At 40.5% G+C, this 9,640-nt stretch overlaps 1 non-coding gene across 7 annotated transcripts; it reads right to left on the reverse strand.

Annotated features, from left to right (window-relative positions):
* Nucleotides 1-1,499: 1,499 nt before the first annotated feature.
* On the reverse strand, nucleotides 1,500-6,217 carry LOC100273434 (uncharacterized). Of its 7 annotated transcripts, none has more exons than XR_004549381.2 (9): nucleotides 5,519-6,202; nucleotides 5,405-5,407; nucleotides 4,160-4,262; nucleotides 4,007-4,072; nucleotides 2,623-2,787; nucleotides 2,429-2,525; nucleotides 2,058-2,186; nucleotides 1,876-1,977; nucleotides 1,501-1,803 (listed from the first exon to the last, which is right to left on the reverse strand). It is a non-coding gene; the product is annotated as an uncharacterized protein (transcript). The 7 variants fall into 7 exon arrangements; XR_004549382.2 differs by having other exon boundaries at nucleotides 1,876-1,980; XR_004858140.1 differs by having other exon boundaries at nucleotides 5,405-5,447; nucleotides 5,519-6,159.
* Between the last annotated feature and the right edge of the window lie 3,423 nt (nucleotides 6,218-9,640).

Here is a 9,640-nt window from a genome sequence, read left to right on the forward strand (position 1 = left end):
CGACCCGAAAGCCAAGGTTGGTTCCTATGATCTCCAACATCGCCTATCATATTTATGGTTCTTCTCTCACTTTGTCTGGACTGCGAAGCACTACCAATGTGTTGATCTCCTTTCGGCGATCTCCTTTCTGCTCTGAAATTTAATATTGCAGGAAGGTCCAAACTCAGCCTAGGTGATTAACTCATCCTAGAATCAAACACAGCGTGGGTGATTCCAAACTCTCGGTCTGGGTAGTTATTCGCTATCCCAATCATCCGTGAGTACAATACCTACTTGCAAGACATGTATAATTCTGAAATCACTTAGTTCAGACTTAAAGCCGCTTTGCAGTAATCAATATGGAGTTGGGATGACTCATTTCATCTCAACATCATTGTAATTCCAATAGTGGCGATTTTTCATAATCAGGCTGTTGAGTGATGACTTTACAATCTACAACGGGCATTAGACTGTGTTGAAACAAAAGTTGTTATTATTGTCTGCATTCACATGTCTTTAGGATACACATTAGGCTCATGATTGTTTCTGAAGAAATGGGTAAACAAGACAAAAAAAGGTTGTCAGCCACATTGTCTAGAATGGAATACGAACTAAAAAATAATATATTTATAGCTGAAAATGCCTCTATAAAGGTTGCCTCCATGAGTATTGTAGGCATCACAATATGGAATGACATATAAAAGTATCGAGGCAGACGACCGACCATCTATTCTTGAAAGATTTGGAAAGTAGTACGTAGTTGTGGGGATCCATCATACATGACAGGGATGGTTCATTGCAAAATTGGTTGCCCGTAGACAAAGCAACTGTCGAAGGATTTAGCAAATTCAGATAAAAAAGAACTATTGAACCAAGATATCCGCACCTTAGTGTTATTATTATTGTGTGTTCTATTGTCTTAGCCATCCATTTGTGTCTTACCATCATTATTTTATTTAAAATTTTATATACATTTTATTTTTAAAACAAAATTAAATCGATATGCTTTTAATCACAGGAGAAGGGGACGGTGGCGAGTAGCAAGCGGCCGACTGCCATTGAGGAGTAGTGTGGGCAGGCTGCCGGCAAGGGCAAGTGTGGGCGACTACCGCGAGGACGAGTGCGGGCGGGCTGCTGGCGAGGAGTGTGTGTCGATAGCTAGCGACGGCAGATTCTTGGATCACATATGCCAACATGATGTTGCTATTGGACTACGTGCTTCTATGTGATACACTGATACTTATAATTTGTTGTGTTGTAATGTTGCAATCCACATGGACATAAGTTACAACTGTTGAGCGAATGGTACCTTAAATTGGAATTGAGTTGCAACCGAGTCTTCTTACAATATTGTATCATAACCAACATAGTAACTGCTCTGTATGTCAGTTTTACAACTGCTGGTAACAGTTGTTTGCGATTGTCACAACCTATATAGAGAGATGAAGAATAGTGCACGTATTGAACAGCTGGTAAAGGAGTTGACGTGTTGTAGATAACTTCATTAGAAGAATTTGTATAGGGACTAAAGCATGAATTTGGCAGATTTCATGATTTGCACAATCATTACAGATAACGTCAATTCATGGCTTACAGTAATGCTTTCCTGGGTTTGTATGGTTTACAAATTGTGATTCTGGAAGACGCTAGTTTTGTATCGTATCAAGATTCAAGAAGTTGAAAGAACAAAACTCACTCACATCCTCACCGTACATATATGATTAAAAAAACAACAAACTATAAAAAAGGCTCAAGGGTAGTACAAAAGAACACAGCTTCTAGAATAGGTGCATCTAAAAACATGCTTGTTTTACATGGAATCACCTGCCAAGAAACAAAAGTCTCCAGGTCATAAATATTCGAGGCTAAATCTAAGAGGTAGGTCAAGTGATGTACCGTCAAATGATGGATGATTTCAGACAGAAAACGGAAATGGTCTTAGCAGTGCATAACAAAGTCTTCCGACTTCCTACAGTGGTGATTCCATAAAGCTTTGTGCTGCTACAGTATGAGAGTTGTGAACAAATGGAAGTTGGCAGATGCAGAAACAAGAACAGAGTACAAGTTTGTGCCCTTACTTGAATTGGGAACTAACGGAGCTCGTCATGAAAGCCATAATCATCTTCTGTGAATAAAGCATTGTAAAAGACATAGGGGTTCTCGATCATCTCATTCATGCTCAATTGTCCATCTTTGTTCGTGTCAGCCTACATTGTCGCAGAAAAGGGTTATAGTAGCAAGTAAAAGTTACCAAGACTAAGAAAACATAATATGCTAAGAATTTCTTTTTTAACACATATTGAAGCTTATCATGATAAATAAGGCCAAGCTGTTCTCAAACACTAAAAAAAAACCTTGAGTCCATATTCCATAGTGCATAATGATGAAATTAGAGACAAAGGAATATCAACACATCCTACAAATAAAGCAAGATGCAGCCTGCTGTTACCTGAGATATTACATAGTCGGCTTGTTGCTTGGCATAGAAGTATTCTGATGGATGGAGATTACCAATTACAGGCTTTAGCTCATCTGCTGATAAGAGCCTTCAAAATGGAGAAAAGCCTCCCATGTCAGTCAGAGAAGGCCTTCCTTAAACTGCACAGAAACAACTTATAAAACACTGAAAATTGTAATATTTACCCATCATTATCCAGATCAAGGTGTGAAAATGACTTTTTAGCTGGTGCATCAGAGCCACCGGTGTCATCTGTTAAGCCTTCATCATCATAGTGTCGAATTGAGTAAAATAATCCGTTGAAGAACTCTTGGAAATTGAGCTTCCCATCATTGTCTTTATCTCTTTCCCTAAATAGTCGACACAATTCATCTTAAAATGATATCTTAGAATGGCCAACTATGAAGCTCAAACAGCAACATATTTCTGGTATAATTAACAAAACCATCCATTTCAATCAGATTAACCTGTATTGGTACAGATGGTATGCCATTGCAAATAATTTGGACAATCCAAAACCGACGAATGAAGTTAGCTTGATTTTGGTTGGGAATGTTATACTTTTTGCGTTTACGTACAAAAATGGCATGGAATCCAGTAAGGAACAGCATAGATCCTTTCATACGGATATCCTCCAATTAAAACCCAGAGCCTAGTTTGACTACCAGGAAATTCCAAATAAAGCTCATGGCATTAGGCAGCCCTTTGACATAGTTGACAAAATGAATATAAAAAGGTTTAAGATTTTAATAATGTCATATAAAGCATCTCAAACATGTAGCCATAATCTAGGTGTGGCAGACAACACATGCTTATCAGCAGTACAATATGAGAAATGGGCACAATTAAAAAGTCAAAGAAAATCCAAATATTAATTCCTCGATTATATGTACCATGCAGAATTTGATTTGATTTTAAGGTTCTTTTTTGTAAACATAGAATAGCACAAGAAGTGATTTGTTATTAATACATCTGGTTATCAATCAAACGGTCAAATTCAATTACAGCTAACTACCCTAAATTTGTGGATGTGTATAGTTATCAAATTAGTGCTAAACCTCACATGAACTGCTTCATCAACTCTGTTTCTTCCTTAGTTGCCTGCAGTGCTTAGCTAGTCAGTTATTGTGCCGCACATAATTTATAATCATGGAATAAACCATGTGTGGCAACAGGTAAGCATCACAGAAATATTACTCTTTTATTTATACCTATTGTTTTTTTATGGGGTATTTATACCTATTGTTAAAGAAAAAGGCATACCATTGTCGGAGACTCCCACATTAGTGGGTCTGGGAAAGGGATAAATTGAGGTAAGCCTCCCCCACAAATGCGGAGAGACTACTTCGAACCTATGACCTGGTGACACAATATGACGGCTCTCCTCACTGCACTAGGTTTGCCCTTCTATTTATATCTATTGTATAATCTCAAATTCTGGTGAAGGAACATCTAATTTTTCCATCGTTGTTGTTTCTTGCACAGAAACTGACATAATAATGCTAAGATAAGGCAAACAATGGACTTGGATACAAACATGTAATAGAAAAATTGAGGGGAAACTTGTACCTGACTTCTTCTTTGCACAACCAATGTATTAGCTTTGGGTTGGTAGTATCAGCTGGATGTAAAAAGCTGCATGCAGAAATTCAAACTAATAAATGTTGGATAAGAAAATAAGTAAGGGATTTAGAAACTGCATGGTCAGAGAAGAAGTTATACTCATTAAACTCAGTAAGATTTAGAAAGCCATCACCATCCATATCTGCAGCACTAAAATGCTCCTCCTTCCACCATCCCACTCCGTCATCGGTTGAGTTATGATCTGGACATATATGAGGCTTGGTGCTCAAATTGCTAAGGTATGTATGTAATGATTTAATAACTGCAGGTCGTTGTCTATTGAACTCTTTGCACCATCCCATACCATTTCTAGCTGAGTTATGACCAATAAATAAGGGGACTATTTCTATGAGGTTGGCAAGCAAATACATCTAAAATTCTAAACCTTTGTCATCCCATGTAATATACACAATTTGGTCAATCAATGTGACTAGTTGAAGGGTAGGTCTGATGCAGTGGTGAGAGCAGCCTCACTAAGCCACCAGGTCAATGGTTCGAAGCAGCCTCTCCGCATCTGCAGAGAAGGCTTGCTTCGGTTTATCCCTTCCTCAGACCCCACTCATGTGGCAGCCTCCAGCACTGGATCTATAATGTAACTAGTTGAGAACTATTCAAGCTGTTATCTACTTATTGAATCCTTGTTCGCCATGTATGGAAACATGGAAGTTCAACGTTATTAGTTGACAATGGAAACACATGCAAATGCACTATTCAGGTATATTGAGAAATTGTCAGCACTCCCAACTTGGTAGCAATATCACTTGCAGCTTATGCCATGCCACTGCATAGGCACTGATCTGGATTATCTATGAGCATACAAAACATAATTACAGTTTCAAGGAAAAATACTAGTGACAAAGGCATGTTTACAACTTTACATCACTGGAGAGTATACTATATATATTTTTGGTGTAGCTCCCAATTCACGATAAGGGATTATACTATATATATTTTTGCTAATTGAGGCATCGGGGCCTTGCAAAAGGATCCACATTTCTTATGGCTGTAGGCACCATATCTCGTTTATTTATTTTATTTGAAAAATGGTCAATTTGAAGCATTATATGTAATGTAAGTGAATTTTTAGTGAAAGTATTTCCACGATACCTTACTATACCAACACTTCTAAAAAGATTGTAATATGAAACTTCAATTGCTTGGCTTCAAGGTGGCCAAAATATACATGGCAAATGGACTAGCAAAGATGGATTATTTACATAACTACATTTCCGTTATGTAAAACGACTTAACACCACAATGTAGCCTAGGAATCAGCGTATGAATCCCGAAATCCAAGAACAGGACGTGGTCAAACAAATCTTGACACCAAGATTCAGAGCTTACCAGCTGTCGTTGGTAGATTACGAGTATCCAATGAACTTCAAATCTAGTACAAGGATCCAAACCTCACTGAAGAATCAAACATAAACAGCTGGAATGGTACAAATATGTACATACCGTCGAAACGCCAGGCCCAGCTGGGCCGCTCGTATTCGCCGTAGGCGACCCGGCCGTCGTGATCGCGGTCGTGCAGCTCGAGCTCCCGGGCGGTGCGGTGTAGCACCTCCCGCCGCGCATTTGCGAGGTTCCACGCGGCCAGCTCAGCGCCCGTGACGGCGCCATCGGCAGGGTCGACGTCGATCTTTGGGAACAGCGCCTCCACGCGAAGCGTGACGTTGAAGCGCGCAGCGTCATTGATGTAGTCCTCGTCGGCGTCGACCTCACCGTCGGTGAGATCCTCTGGGACTGGCGCCGCCTCCATGCCCGGAGCGTGCAGCCCTGCAGCGGCGAGGCGCTCCCACTCGCGGTCTTCGAGGCGGCGCTCTATGTCCGCGACGACAGGGTCGAATGGGATCTGGTGGTGGTGCGCATGCGCGCGGGGGCGGAGGCGGAGGCGGCGGTGCGGGTGCGGGTTGGGGGACGGGGAGGAGGGAGAGAAGCGGAGCAGGAGGAAGAGGAGGACAGCCGAAGCCAGGGCCAGAACCAGTGTCAGTGCGACGGTCGACGCCGCAGAGGGCTTCCTCGCCGCCGCCGGCTTCGCCATGTCTGATGAGTCGTCGGTCGCGGCTCCGGCTCTTTGCCCGTCCTTTCTTTTGACAGGTGAGAGGTCATAGTTCATTAGTCCACTTTCATTTTCTTCTACACGTTAGTCACTCTAGGCGTGTTCGGGTGAAGGGACTAATTTATACTTTCGTCATATTAGATTAGATGTTTTATATAGAAGTTAGAACTATTAAATATAGTCTAATTATAAAACAATTACACATTGAAAAAAAAGGCAAGATAAGTCTAATAAATTTATGATTAATTTATGTGAGTAAACATTTGCTAATTATGAATTAATTAGATTTAATAAATCCATCCCAGTGTTAATTATTTTTATAATAAAATTATACTTAATGGTCATAATTGATATTTAAATATTTAATGTAATACATTAAACTTTAGTTAGAGAAACCAAACACTCTCTCACTCTATGCCTAGGCCGGTTCAGCACTTCTGGGTTATATCTATTGTCATGATCTATTTGTATTTAAGCATTAATATTTACGATTTTTATTAGGGCGTCCTGAGGTCGCAAAGAGCCCCCAAAATATATTTGCAAGCAAGGAAAACACAACAATGAGAAGGCCTATCCTTAGCCAAGCTGCATCGATCAACACAGGGAGTAACCAGCAGTAGTGCAAGTCTAAGGCAAGCAGTAATTATTAACAATTGATTCTATCGTTGGTTATTTATTTTCCTATTATTGACCATTGCAATCGATTAACAACACCAGCAACAATCCGAGGTAGCAATTAAAGCAAGCAACAACAACGCCAACAAATTAACAAGTGCAGGTGATATTTTAAAGGGCCATCTCATATTCATGCTACTGCTAATATGCGTTAAAATAGTCATTGACCTATTGTCTACTAATTTAACCAGATTAGCAAATTATGTCCTCAAATTCTTCCTTGTTTTCTCGATCATCTATTTTTTAATTATTTGGCCAAATTTTTAACAACCAACACATGGAGCCTTCTCATGTCGTCATTCATGTGGTCAGTTTTCCGATCCATCAACTTGGTGAACTGCTCGTACAATTTTCCATAATTTAACTTCTAGTTGGCCATGTAGAGCCGCTTCGCTATGGTCTTCTTCTGGCTAGGGGTCTCATTGCTAGCCATTTGCCCTTGTGTTTTGCTCTAGTCCTATTACGACAAATAGGGTATGGTGGTTTGATATTGTCATGATGTGGAGCTATAATCGCCCTCCATGTTGAGGAGGTATCATTTGTTCACATCGCTAGAGTCGGAGTCACCGTATCGTGCGCACCACTTTGGTTGATGGCAAAGTGCACGCCACATATGCTCTAGCTTGAATTCAGTTTGCCGCTTGGAGCAGTTGGGCATTATCTGATCCACTTGGTCAGGCATAGATAAGTGATTGTAGATGTCGTTGAAGAGGGTGACCTTTCAGTTGCTCGCGGACCATTGATCCTTGAGCTACTTGATGGTACGCTAGTGAGGAAGCTCGGTGTTGGAGTTGTATGTGGCCGCTATTTGGCACCAAGAGGCCATACCATTGCCATCAACTGGATCAACAGGGTGCATTAACCTCGCGTGCACCTACAAATGTACAAACTCACAAAATATTCTCTACTTACAAAAAATGTGGAATTCATAAAGGTATACATGTACTTACAAGCCTTTCATCCTCCATCTTAGTCCATTCCCACCGTCGTTAGAACTGTGGTGCACTAGAGTACATACGCTGGTTGGAGGTCGCATTGTTGTGGCTACTTGATGGCACTATCGTGCTTGAGGGAGAATGAGCACCATATGTGGGAGTAGCACCATAGGTGGGAGGGGATGCAGGACCATAAGGAGAAGCATATGGAGGAAGAGCACTATACGAGCCATACGGATGAAGATCGTATGGATACTCGTATGCGTATGGAAGAGGATATGGATAAGTGAAAGGTTGTGGAGGACGAGCATTGCTGGAAGGGGCTTCATTAGTTCTAGGAGGAGAAACAATGATTGTTGGAGGCTCAGTAGTAGGAGTGCATCAACACTCGATCAATATGGATACACACGGGTAAGGAAAGAGAGATTGTGAATTAGTGCAACAATTTTCACTAATTTATGGCCTCTATTTCCCCTTAAACAAAACCTATGCGAATAACCAAGCGTTCATATATGAAACTAAGCTTTTGCCTAAGTGTTGCTATCTCTAAATCAAAAGGATTTTTGCAACATAGGTTCAAGACCTGTCCACTAGCCTGTAACTAAGCTAATAAGATAAATCATACAACCAAATGTAACAATATAAATGTCAAAGCTTAAATACGATAAAGATACAAACTCGTGTTGATCCACTAGTATTTTTAACAAAGAGATGGATCCTAAAGGCAAGGGGATGGTGATCAACGACAAAGAGAAGGAGACTCTCTATGTTGATGAGCCTAAAGGTGACAAGCCCACCAACTCAGGCTCAAACAACAAGAAGAAAGATAGAAAGAAGAAGAGGTGCATCAAGAAGATCATCTACTACGATAATGCCACCTCTTACTCTTCACCAAGGGACGACGGCGATGAAGACTCTTCGTCGAAAAAGAAAACGGTTAATCAAAACTATTCTTTTGATTATTCTCGTATGTCCTACAATTTGAATGCTCATTTATTGTCTATTCCACCTAGAAAACCCCCTCACTTTGATGGAGAGGATTATTCTTTCTAGAGTCATAAAATGTGTAGTCATTTATTCTCTCTCCATCCTAGTATTTGGGAAATAGTGGAAACGGAATGCATTTCAATAGTAGTGATAATCCCATGTTTATTAATGAGCAAATACATAAAAATGCCTAGGATACTATTGTTCTATTAGCATCTCTATGCAGGGATGAATACAACAAAGTTAGCGGCTTGGACAACACCAAACAAATATGGGATACCCTCAAAAACTCTCACGAGGGTAACGACGCCACCATAATCACAAAGATGGAACTGGTGGAAGGAGAACTGGGAAGGTTCACCATGAAACGGAGAGAGGAGCCAACCGAAACCTACAACAGGTTCAAGACCCTGGTGAAAACAAGATCTGAAGTTATGAGAGCACAAGATGGACGGATCATGACGTCGTTCGACTCATGCTAAGATCATTTATTGTTATTGATCCTCATCTTGTAAACCTTATTCGTGAGAATCCTAGGTACACCAAGATGATTCTCGAGAAAATTCTCAGAAAATTTGTAAGCGGGTGCATGATGGTAAAAGAAGCAAGGTATGTGGATGATACTGCAAATGGACCGCTTCCTCTTTACGAGCCACAGTCTGTTGATCTCAAATCAACAAACAACAAGAAGCCGCTACCTAACAAGGTGACACAAGTGGAGGTTGTCGGGCTAAATGAGGACGAAATTGCGCTTGTAATCAAGCGTTTCAAGACTGCATTGAAGGGACGCAAGGAATACCCAAACAAGAACAAATCAAATGGAAAGTGCTCTTGCTTCAAATGTGGCAAGTCTGGTCATTTTATTGCACAATGTCCCGATAATTAAAATGACCAGGGACAAGAAAAGAAATGGAAGAAGGA

This window comes from Zea mays, chromosome 5 (genome assembly GCF_902167145.1).
Source record: "Zea mays cultivar B73 chromosome 5, Zm-B73-REFERENCE-NAM-5.0, whole genome shotgun sequence".
Classification (NCBI taxonomy): domain Eukaryota; kingdom Viridiplantae; phylum Streptophyta; class Magnoliopsida; order Poales; family Poaceae; genus Zea; species Zea mays.